Genomic DNA, 8,943 nt, shown 5'->3' on the forward strand with positions numbered 1-8,943 from the left:
GTTTCACTTCGGCCATCTCATCACCATCAAGTTGTCGTCGGACAATTACATCTTCTGGCGCGCGCAGGTTCTTCCGCTTCTTGGGAGTCACTACCTGCTTGGCTATGTCGACGGCTCTCTCCCTTGCCCTCCTGCGCTGGTTGACAGCGTGCATGGTCCGGTCTATAATCCGGCTCACCGTGTCTGGACAGGGCAGGATCAGGCGAACCTCTCCTCCATCCAGGGGTCGCTCTCTCCGGCCGTTGCTGGGCTTGTTGTCTTCGCCAAGACGTCCCACGAGGCATGGACTATTCTTGAGCGCTCGTTTGCGGCACAGTCGCAGGCTCGTGTATCTGGGCTCCGTCGCCAACTTGGGGAGTGTCAGAAGCTTGACTCCACCGCCACTGAGTTCTACAACAAAGTCAAGAGTCTCGCCGACACGCTGGCCTTCATTGGACAGCCCCTCACCGACTCCGAGTTCAACTCGTTTATCGTCAATGGTCTTGATGAGGACTATGACGCCCTAGTCGAGATCATCAATGAGAGGGGCAACTCCACGCCCATGCCAGCACACGAGGTCTTTTCACGCCTCCTGCTTACTGAGCAACGAGTCGAGACGCGCCGATCCAGGGGCAACGGCGCCCTCTCGGCAAATGCCGCCACCAAGGGTGGTCGCTCCTCTGCTTCATCCAGGGCTCCTTCGGGGCAGTCACCACCACCCGCCTCGGCCCCTCCTCCTACTGCGACGCTACCAGGGGCTGGCGGTCCACGTGTGTGCCAGCTTTGTGGTCGCGATGGGCACTAGGCCTCGAAGTGTCACAAGCGCTTCCAGCGGGGTTTTCTTGGTCTTGGCAATGACGGGAAGGATACACGCAACTTTGCTCGTCAGGTCGCCATGGCTGATCGTCCGCCGCCGCAGAAGCCACAGGGACACACTCAGTCCTACTCCATTGATCCCCACTGGTACATGGACTCTGGGGCGACAGAGCACCTGACCAGTGAGATGGGGAAGCTTCACACTCGTGAACCCTACCATGGCTCCGACAAGATCCACACCGCCAATGGAGCAGGTATGCACATCTCTCATATTGGTCAAGCATCACTTCTCACTAGACATGCCAATAGGAGTCTTCAACTTCGCAATGTTCTTCGAGTTCCATCTGTGACACGTAATCTTCTTTCAGTTCCTAAACTCACTCGTGATAATAATGTGCTTTGTGAATTTCATCCTTTTGATCTTTTTATTAAGGATCGGGGCACGAGGGACATTCTTCTTAGTGGGCGGCTCTGCCAAGGTCTCTATCGTCTGGAGCATGCTGGCGTCGCTCGCGTCTTCAGTGGAGTTCGGGTATCTCCGTCACAGTGGCATGCTCGTCTTGGTCACCCGGCCACACCTATTGTCCGTCATGTTTTGCGTCGTCATGAGCTTCCTAGTGTGTCTAGTAATAAAGATGTAGCAGTGTGTGATGCTTGTCAGCAGGGGAAGAGTCATCAACTTCCTTTTTCGGAGTCCAGTCGTGAGGTGAAACATCCTTTAGAACTTGTGTTTTCAGATGTATGGGGTCCTGCTCAGACTTCTGTTAGTGGTCATAATTATTATATCAGTTTTGTTGATGCTTACAGCCGCTTTACCTGGCTTTATCTTATCAAACGTAAATCTGATGTGTTTGACATTTTTGTTCAGTTCCAAAAACATGTTGAACGCCTTCTCAAGCACAAAATTTTTCATGTCCAGTCGGACTGGGGTGGCGAGTATCGCAACCTCAACTCCTTCTTTCAGTCGCTTGAGATCACTCACCGTTTAGCATGTCCACATACACATCAGCAGAATGGTTCAGTAGAACGTAAGCATCATCACATTGTTGAAGCTGGTCTGACTCTTTTGGCCCATGTATCTGTTCCGTTTCGTTTTTGGAGTGATGCTTTCACCACTGCATGTTTTCTCATCAATTGTACTCCCACTCGTGTTTTGAATATGAAGACTCCCGTTGAAGTTCTCCTTAATGAACAACCGGACTACACCTTTCTCAAGGTGTTTGGGTGTGCTTGCTGGCCCCATCTCCGTCCATATAACAAGCGTAAGCTCGAGTTTCGTTCCAAGAAGTGTGTTTTTCTTGGTTATAGCTCTCTTCATAAAGGATACAAATGTCTTCATGTTCCCACTAATCGTGTCTACATCTCTCGGGATGTTGTGTTTGATGAGCATGTTTTTCCCTTTGCCAACCTCCCTGTGTCCACTACCGAGCCACCTGTCATGCATTCATCCTCTGTTGCTTCTGACCAATTTGATGATGTTGCATATTCTCCTCTATTGTTGCCTAACCATGGTGCAGGCACTGGTCGTGGGGCTCGTTTGGAGATTTTGGAAGCGCCATCTTCCTCTTCGTCGCCATCGCCTTCATCCTCGGCACCTTCTGTTGTGCATGAGGAGCACATGGCGCCCCTGCATGGCCTCGGTTTCCGTGCTCATGCACGGCCGATCGACGTCCTGGCCCGGTCGCCTCTGGCTTCTGGGCTGCCTTCGCCATCGTCGCGCCCTGCAACCCCGCCGACTGGGCCGGCCTCCTCGGTCCCCGTCTCGCCCAGGGCGTCGGGGCAGTCATCACCAGGCCTGGCCTCGCCCGCCCCTGCCTCGCCCAGGGTGTCTGGGCCCTTCTCACCAGGGCCGGCCTCGCCTGCTCTCGCCTCGCCAAGGCCGTCTGGGCTGGTGTCACCGAAGCTGGCCTCGCCCACCCTCGGTTCGCCCATGGCCTCTGAGCCCCTGTCATCGGGCCAGTCTTCGCCATGCAGCCCGGAGTCGTCTGTCCCGAGCTCGCCTGAGGTGATTCCTGCATCTCCGGCGACCGTCACGTCTCCGTCACCTTCGCCTCCGCCGGCTCCTGCTGCTGCTCTACGTCCACATACGCGCAGTCGGAGTGGCATTTTTCAGCCTAAGCAACGTCACGATGGCACAGTTGTTTGGTTAGCGGCGTGCATGTCTGCTGCTCTCGCAGATCCATCCTCTGAGCCACGCACGTATCAAGCTGCTATGCGCATTCCTCATTGGAGAGAGGCCATGGAGCAGGAGTATCAAGCGCTTCTTCGCAATCAGACATGGACTCTTGTTCCTCCACAATCACGGGTAAATGTCATTGAGTCCAAATGGGTTTTCAAAGTTAAGAGGCATTCTGATGGGTCCATTGAGCGCTATAAGGCTCGTCTGGTTGCTCGTGGGTTTCGACAGCGTTTTGGACTTGACTATGAAGACACCTTCAGTCCAGTGGTCAAGCCTACTACCATCAGACTTCTTCTCTCTCTGGCTGTTACTCGAGGTTGGTTTCTTCGTCAGCTTGATGTTCAAAATGCTTTTCTTCATGGTGTCTTGGCGGAGGAGGTTTACATGCGCCAGCCTCCGGGTTTCTCTGATCCGGATCGCCCTGATCATCTCTGTCGTCTGTCCAAGGCAATTTATGGTCTGAAGCAGGCTCCTCGTGCTTGGCATGCTCGTCTTGCAATGGCTCTTCGTGCTCATGGTTTTGCATCATCAACTGCTGACTCCTCATTGTTTCTTCTTCAAAGGCCTGAGGTTACTATGTACTTGTTGGTCTATGTAGATGATATCATTTTGGTCAGCTCCTCTCAGTCGGCTGCTACTGCGCTTGTTCGCTCACTTGGTGCTGATTTTGCGGTCAAGGACCTTGGGAAGCTTCATTACTTTGTTGGTGTGGAGGTTACTTCTTGTGCTGCTGGCCTTGTTATGACGCAGAAGAAGTACTCTCTGGATTTGTTGCAGCGAGCTGGGATGCTTAAGTGCAAACCGACAACTACACCCATGTCTACCACTGATAAGCTCAATGCTGTTGATGGTGTGCTTCTTTCTTCTTCTGATGCGACCGAGTACCGGAGTATTGTTGGTGGGCTCCAGTACTTGACGATCACGTGACCAGACATTTCCTATGCTGTTAACCGAGTCTGCCAGTATCTGCAGTCACCCCGTGACACTCATTGGTCTGCTGTTAAGCGGATTTTGCGCTATATTCGTTTCACGGTGGCTCATGGTTTGCATATTCGGCCGTCTGACTCTGGTTGTCTTTCAGCATATTCTGATGCAGACTGGGCTGGCAATCCGGATGACAGGCGATCCACGGGGGGTTATGCTGTCTTCTTTGGCTCTAACCTGATTGCCTGGAGTGCTCGGAAACAGGCTACTGTCTCGCGTAGCAGTACTGAGGCTGAGTATAAGGCTGTGGCCAATGCCACATCAGAGATTATCTGGGTACAGTCCTTGCTTCAGGAGTTAAGTATACCCCAATCACAGCCTCCTGTTCTTTGGTGTGATAACATCGGTGCTACATACCTTTCTGCAAATCCGGTATTCCATGCTCGAACGAAACACATTGAAGTTGACTATCACTTTGTGCGTGAACGTGTCTCTCAGAAGCAACTACAGATCAAGTTTATTTCTTCCAAGGATCGACTTGCTGACATCTTCACCAAGCCATTGCCTTTGCCACAGTTTGAGACTTGCAGGCGCAATCTTACCTTCTAGATTCATTAGAAAGTGGCTAAGATTGAGGGAGGGTGTTAGACTGTATTTACATGTGCATATTGTAACGTTGTATACCACCTCATTATATATATATGTGATAGGCCACCCTAGAGGGTTGTGCCGGTTCCCCCCAAAGCCTATTGTCTTACAGTCGGCAAGAACGACGCATGTTTTTTTGAGAAAAGCACTGCAAAATGCAAATCCTCAAGGGCCCTGCTGGCTGCTAGCCCGTTGAGTTCGCCGTCGCAAAGACATTGATTGTTGACAGCACATAAAGAACGTTTTTTGAGCACCCAACTTGCCCAGCCGCACGTGCTTATCATGACGCTTTGAGGCGATGAGCAGATACTCCCTCCGTCCAAAAATACTTGTCATCAAAATAAATAAAAAGGGATGTATTTAGATGTATTTTAGTTCTAGATCATCTCTTTTTGTTTATTTTGATGACAAGTATTTTCGGACGGCGGGAGCACTATTTATCAAGAAACCCACCGCTGGCTGGCACGCCCCATCGCTCTCGCCGAGATTGCATGCACGCCTTGGTCATAGACAGCTCCCCTTTACACGTCCTTCCCCGTTCATTTTCTTCACCCTTGTCCCTCTCGTAGCCAAAGGCATGGCACTGGAAGGAAGAAGGAAGGGGAGACGGCCGGGGTTCATCCATCAATGATCCATACCACCTTTCTCTATTTTGCCTGCTAGCTAGTGGCCATGCATATGTACGACCGATCGAGCAGCCGCTGGCGCCGTCGTTGTCGCGGCCGGCCGGGGGTCCATCTGCTGCATGCATAGTTGCATACGTTACGTTCGTTCGCTGCATCTGCAGAGAGGTTGGGTGTAGCTGCTCGATCCTCCACCAGATGCTCCGAAACCCATGCCGTCCCCGCTGTCTGTCTACTCTTGCACTGCACTGTATCAACACCGAACACATGGCTGGCCTTGTGCCGCGGAAGCAGACCATAGGACATCCCAGCATCGAAGTTTCCGCAAACTTTTTGCCTTGGAACATCGATCAGCTCTCGTGCGACCGTGCGCGCGCACTACCGTAACTGCCCTGATCAGTACTGCTTGATCGCAATCCAACACCATGGTGTCATGGATCGGTATACCGTCACATTACATAATCTGGATGTGATGATGCCAGAAGTGAAGCGGGGTAGGGGAGGTCTACCTAATCATTAGCCGACCTAAAGACAGCACCAACGCGGCAATTACGCAGAGGGGCGCCGACCACACATGCACGATCCGATCCATGGCAAAAGCTTTCTCCCGTGTCCATCCGTCCAAATTCCATATATGCATGTCCGCCACTGACCAACCAACTCTACAATTTCTTGACCTTCGAGCTGTTCCATGCACATATATTGCCCTTCCCAACCACACACATTATGCATTATTCTGCATGCTGAATTGGATTCGACCGAGCATAGCCATATCTGAGATGCCGACTTGGCATGCACATACATCTGTTTCTCTGAATTTGATTGAAAAATACTATATAATATAGCACTGCAGCTTGGTCCTGATTTGCATGTCCCGGCCGAAAAATAGCAATATCTCTCGAGTCTCTGGGACTTTGACCATTGTAAAGGCCAGTCACACACGGAAGTTTCGACGCGTCTGCCCACCGATGACGATCCACGGGCCGTTTGGCAGCACTCAGCCCATCATCATGAGACTTTTGCGAGGAAGGAAACATCCACTGGAACGTAACGCCGACCGCTGTCGGCCGAGATCGCATGCACAGTTTCACTTCAGATCCTTCCCATTCTTTTCTTCACCATTCACGTTTCTCTTTCTCTTTTCAGAGGCAGGAAGAGAAGATGGGGTGTATCCATCCATCATCATATATAGTTTACATATATGAACGGTGGGTGTGGATTAATGAGTGAGTGACGACGATGTCGACGGCGACTACATTCCTGTAAAGAAAAGAAGAGAGGAAGACCAAGAAGGTGGAAAGACGAGGGCCCAGGCGTGCACGATGGCACCGGCCATGGGGCAATGTATGTATGCAATTGGTTTGGTACGTTGTTGCTGCTCGCTACCTTGAATGATGGGGGAGTCCATGGTAGTGAGTCCTTTGGTATGTACGTATGGTGCAAACTTATGCACAAGGTCGTCGATTCGCAAAGGCACTTTAGCCATTTGCTTTCTGTACAGGAGTGGTTTGGACCAAGCTAGGCATGCCGAGAAGAGGAAGTCGTCTAGTGTCTGCCCAAACCAAAGACTATCTCCTGGGAACTGAAATGAAAGCAACAGCAACTGCCATAGCAGTGCTCCTATGTTTTCTGCAGCGTTAGTGGAGTGCTAATTTAATCTCTGCTCTAGCATTGTTTAGTGGTCATGATTGAGGCCTAGGGCAGCTAGCCCCTTGCTAGCCTCGAGCAAATCAAGATTTAAGAAGTAGCCACGGATAGAGACTCCCATGGCAGCTCCATGGCATTAACAGTGCGATTAACCATTAGGATTTGTCACATCTTGTCTTGCAACAGGCTATCCAGGAATTCAAGGGTGTGGTGGTAGCCTTTGCAAACTTAGGTGTGTGTGGCGAGGTCAGAGTAGGGAGAAAACAATGAGGGGAATTCAAACCTGATAGGCGAGTTGATCTTTGGAATGTCAGTGGCAATGCCATCTTGTTTTGGAGGAAAAAGAAGCCACTAGTTGGGACAAGGATGTTGGCACAAGCCTAACCTTGACGACACAATCGTCGAGTACTTTCCGACGCACTAGTAGAAAAGGGGGCATTGGTCCAGGCCGGGTCAGCCCATTAGTCCCGGTTCAATCCAGAACCGGGACCAATGGTGGCATTGGACCCGGTTCATGAGTCCCGAGGGCCGGCCGGGCCACGTGGGCCATTGGTCCCGGTTTGTCTGGACCTTTTGGTCCCGGTTGGTGGGACGAACCGGGACCAATGGGCCTCGCTCCTGGCCCACCACCATTGGTCTCGGTTGGCGGCTTGAACCGGGACCAAAGGCTGCCCTTTAGTCCCGGTTGGTGGCACGAACCGGGACTAACGGGTTGGTCCTCGTTGCGGTCAGGGTTTAGTCCCACCTCGCCAACCGAAGGGCGCTCACACCCGTTTATAAGCCCCTCCCTCTCTGCCTTGTTGTGCTCCTCTCAAAGTGAAAATAGATGCCCTTATACAGGGAATTTGACCTAAATTCATATTGAATTTCTCTGAAGTTAGTAGAAATTTATTATGAATTTAGGTCTAATTTTCTCTATAAGCGCATTTATGCTCATTTTTTTAGTAAAGTTAATCACAACTATTTTTTCTTCTATTTATTTCTGAGTAGTTTTTTATATAGTTTTTTTCTTTTCTGCTTATTTATTTTTTTCTATTTATTTCTGAGTTGTAATAAGTCTTTAAAAATAAAAAAGAGGCGCAATGCTCGTTAATTAGCTTCAAGCCTTTCGGAATAGTGTAAACTGCACTGCACATAGCTCCGTGCAGTCTATCCTATTCCTCAAGGCTTAAAGCTAAGCAACGTGCAGGTTAGCATTGAGCCTCTTCTGCATCCTCTCTGCACTCGGGGCTTATAAACCGCTGCGAGTGCCTCTCGCTTGGCGAGGTGGGACTAAAAAGCAGCTGCAGAAAGAATCAACTAAAAAACTCTTTTACCGGTTCATGGCACGAACCGGTACTAAAAGGTGCTCGTGGGGCACCAGCCTTAAAACCTGTACCAAATAAAATGCCTTTGTAACAGCCTTAGAACTGGTACTGAATGAATCAACTAAAAAGCTTTTATAAACCTCTAGTATTATTGAAACTAAAATTATATAGAATTTTGTTACAAACTTTAATAGCAAAAATGATTATCATAAAAGAAAATAATTAAGTAATTAGAATTCTGTTCAAAACATTAAAAGCAAAAAATTATCATAAAATAAAATAAATAAGTAATTAGAATTCTGTTCAAAACATTAAGAAAAAAAGAATTATCATAAAAGAACATAAATAAGTAATTAGAATTTTATTACAAACTTTAATAACAAAAAAATATCATAAAAGAAAATAAATAATTCAAAGAAAAAAAATAAAATAAAAAAAGTGCCACCTAAAGGGCTACCACGGTCTGAATACGACTTGAAAACCCAACAATGGCTAGGATTCAGGCCCGTAATAGGCCCAATAGGCCCACAGGTACATATAGTGAGTTTAGGCCCGTAAGCCTCCATTTGAGAGGAGCTCGAGAGGGCAGCGGGACTGGGGCTTATAAACCACTCTCGAGCTCCCTCAGCTAGCGAGATGGGACTAAACTTTCGTGCTGCGATGCGGACATCACAGGGCCTTTAATCCCGGTTGGTGGCACTAACTGGAACCAAAGGGCTGCATTGGTACCGGTTCGTGGCATCAACCGGTACCAATGCCCCCCTTTAGTCCCGGTTGGTGCCTCCAACCGAGACCAAAGGCCTCTGCTAGGCACCAACCG

This window comes from Triticum dicoccoides, chromosome 2B, assembly GCF_002162155.2.
Source record: "Triticum dicoccoides isolate Atlit2015 ecotype Zavitan chromosome 2B, WEW_v2.0, whole genome shotgun sequence".
NCBI classification, from domain to species: domain Eukaryota; kingdom Viridiplantae; phylum Streptophyta; class Magnoliopsida; order Poales; family Poaceae; genus Triticum; species Triticum dicoccoides.